Source organism: Gekko japonicus, unplaced genomic scaffold (assembly GCF_001447785.1).
Source record: "Gekko japonicus isolate JY-2015 unplaced genomic scaffold, Gekko_japonicus_V1.1 scaffold41, whole genome shotgun sequence".
Taxonomy (NCBI): Eukaryota; Metazoa; Chordata; class Lepidosauria; order Squamata; family Gekkonidae; genus Gekko; species Gekko japonicus.
In genome coordinates, this window is record NW_015170888.1 from 1111688 (window position 1) to 1114393 (window position 2706).

Sequence of the window (2706 nt, forward strand, 5' to 3'; positions counted from 1 at the left end):
CGCGCGCTTCCTTTCTTTTTCCTCCCCTCTCTCCCTCCCCCGATTTCTTTAACCCAGCTTGGGAACTCAGAGCAACCAAAAGTAAGATGTGCGTTTTTAATACATTGTTGGGAATAGTCTTGGTAATATTTATTAGGAGGAATACTAGTCAGGCCCCCTTTTAAAATAAATAAATAAATAACTAGGTTCTGCACTTAAGCTGTAGGGCATATATATATATATACACATATATATATTCATATTTCTAACAGTGGGAAGCTAGGGCTTCTTCAGCGATGCTGGACAGGTCTTTGTGAGCGAGCAGACTTTCTGAACTCTTGGCCGGGAGACCCCCCCCCCCTTGCGTTCACCGTCTGTTGAAAGAGTGGGGGCGAGCCCTGCCCTCTTTCGACTACTGTTGATGAGCGTATCTGGGGAGGGGTGGTGGTAGAAAGAGAGAGTCATGACTTGCTGACGGGGCGGCGAAAGGTTATCTCGTCTGAGGAGTCCTGGACGGGAGACACACACGTCTTTGGGGTTAAGGAGGGGACCAGGAGCAATACTCTTAGACCGCAAGAGCCGGGCTGCTGCGTTGACACTCATAGACCCAAACTGTGCCCAGTTCAGGATTACAGTTCTACAGGTAGGTGGGTTTAACTTTTAATTGCCCAGCAACCACCAGTAGTTAAATAAAGTTCCTTACCTCGGCCCTAAAGACCGCCCTAATCTTCTCAAGTGAGATCTTCCAGTCTCAGAGAGATTTGAATCTTCTTTAGTATCTCTGTGTGTGTGTGTTTGTGTGTGTGTGCTTGCTAGAGAGAGAGAGAGAGAGAGAGAGAGAGAGACTTAAAATGGGGGTTCTAAAATGAAAAATGAGTTCTGTTTCTCGATTTAAACGCCCCAGCCTTCTTCCAGTGACTCTTAGTACCCTGACAGAGAGGCAGACCTACCGATTTCCACAGCCTCTGCAGGGACCTTTGAAGACCGTCTGTCTGACACACACATTAGATAGACATCTATCAATGTACCAGGACAGAGAGTGAGTGAGTGTGTGAGAGAGAGACATCAGAGGATATGGTACCCGACAAGAGAAGCATACATACACTTCATTGTTTCTTTAAGTCTCTGGCATTCCAAAGAACTTCCTGCTCCGGGATCCAAACAGCAATGGGGGAAGAATTAATACACACACACACAACGTCTGGCTGCCTGTGTACCTTCACAACTGGCCACGCATCTAACCCAGATGCTTTGAGAGGAGCAATGAGAGCGCACCAGGATGGGTTTAATCAAACGCAGGGGAGGAAAACACCCACCCACGTTTACTGTCTTCTAGTATATTGGAATGGGAAGATCCAGAGGTCTTTCCCGCCCCGCTTAAGAATGCATATTTCCTTTATGTTAACAGGAAGAAGGAGGGGGATATATATATATATATATTAAAAAAAGAAAGACAAGAAAAAGAAAGCCAAGAATCACGAAGCCCCTTTCAGCCTTGACACATGATTTGATTCTCTAGTTTGAAATGAGTTTTCAGTTCAAGCCCTGGTCCACGTTAAGGAAGGGGAAAGAAGATCTGAGCGTCTTTCTTGTCCTCTGGGGCAAAGCTAGCCGATCTTTACAGAGCATAACAGTTCTCACAAAATACATTTGCAGAGAGAGACAGAGGGAAACAGCACGAGCAGATAACCAGCAAGAGCTATAGTACAAATGCAGTTGGATGGACAGAGATTCGTTACTCGAATCCACACCTCTGCTAACTCGACGCTGTCCCCCTTCATGTTGCCATATACACCCCCCCTCGTCCCCCTCCCCCGGTGAAGATAAAAATGCCTCTGGCTAAATTCACAGGTACTCCGAAGAGCGGGAAGTTGCAACCTGAAAGGGCCCGGCCCTTGTCATAACAATATTACGCGTTTCATATGGTCAATTTCAAAGCGAGCGGTGGAATGTTCTATTGATCAGGACTTTGCCCCCTAGTCAGTAGTCGAAGATGCCCTCGGTGATGGCGAAGGGAAGGAAAGGGAAACCATCGGCCCACTAGGAACGCCAGGAAGGAACCCCATGCACACATGGACCTTTCCCAAACACCCGACGTCTTCCACACAATTCAGGGGAAGGCATCTGTTTCAGGATGGATAGGAATACGGTTGACTTGGCTGTGCCGGTAAGTAGTCTAAACAAAATGGCCTCTCCCCCCTTGAAAAACCCTATTCCGAGAAAATCCACTAAGGAACCCATCTCCAGCAGGGAACCTGTTCACACCTTTCCGTCCAACACAGAAAGGCCACCAAGGAAAGATCAGCTCCCTTAAAAGCAAAGCAGCCCCCTTTCTAAGATTGTTTGAATATTAATAGTTTTCCTGAATGGCCAAAAGAGAAAGCGACTATTCTGTCCCTAAGCGCTGAAGCAGGCTCCTTCGCCTCCCAAGCCGTAACGCCCAACGTCGAAATATCCCAACTAATAATAATAACAGTGTGTATATAGAGAGGGAGAATTTTAACATGAAGAGTGGGTGTATGTGTGTATTCGGGCACAGGAGACACAGAAATGAGAGATAATACGAGACCCCCTTGGAGAAAACGATTGTCAACCCGGTTCATCAATAACTGTCATTTAAAAAAGGAATCTTATTTATGGCTTTAAAAGCCGAGGTTTATGGTGTAACTTTGGGGAATAAAATCAATTTTTATTTTTTTAATTTTTATTTTTTTTAAAATCCTCTTT

At 45.7% G+C, this 2706-nt stretch overlaps 1 protein-coding gene and 1 long non-coding RNA gene across 2 annotated transcripts in view; one reads left to right on the forward strand and one right to left on the reverse strand.

The window, feature by feature from the left end:
* LOC107116481 (COUP transcription factor 2) overlaps positions 1 to 2706 on the reverse strand; it is a 13260-nt gene that overhangs the window by 8597 nt on the left and 1957 nt on the right. The window lies entirely within an intron of this gene.
* LOC107116482 overlaps positions 469 to 2706 on the forward strand; it is a 52472-nt gene continuing 50234 nt past the window's right edge. The window contains exon 1 of the long non-coding RNA XR_001482709.1: positions 469 to 622. This is a non-coding gene — a long non-coding RNA (uncharacterized LOC107116482). The remainder of the gene's footprint in view (positions 623 to 2706) is intronic.